This window comes from Frankliniella occidentalis, unplaced genomic scaffold, assembly GCF_000697945.3.
Source record: "Frankliniella occidentalis isolate FOCC.00 unplaced genomic scaffold, Focc_3.1 Scaffold512, whole genome shotgun sequence".
Taxonomy (NCBI): Eukaryota; Metazoa; Arthropoda; class Insecta; order Thysanoptera; family Thripidae; genus Frankliniella; species Frankliniella occidentalis.
This window is the reverse complement of record NW_026267629.1, coordinates 9467-9919: the sequence shown is the minus strand read 5'-3', so window position 1 is coordinate 9919 and position 453 is coordinate 9467.

Below are 453 nucleotides of genomic sequence, written 5' to 3'. Positions count from 1 at the left end.
TTTCACACAAATTGGGCATTTTGACGACGTCAAAAGCCTGTGGATGGAGGTGACAAGCCACCTTAGATATTTAACCCCCTTTATGTAGGAGGTAGAAACGCATCAGGATATGAGTCTTGAACAAGTCGCGATACCCGCATTATTCAACCTTACGATAACCCATATCATCGCGCCTCGGTTTTGACTGTGTCTGTCAATAGTGCGTTTCTTCCGCCTCTTTTGGGGGCCCAAGTGAACGGGTTGAACAAGTAAAGGAGATAAGCTTTTCAGTACGTGAAACACTGACGCGTAGACTTCACAGAACCGAGTTGCTGAAGATATATTAAAAGTTGTTGGTTTTCCTATTTCTCCGCTTCTACCTTTTTAATCAAGGGTCTCAGATGTGTCGTGCAGGTTTCCTAATTACAAAATTAAAACATTGCACAAAGTTCCTTACTTTCATAATGTTTCAGG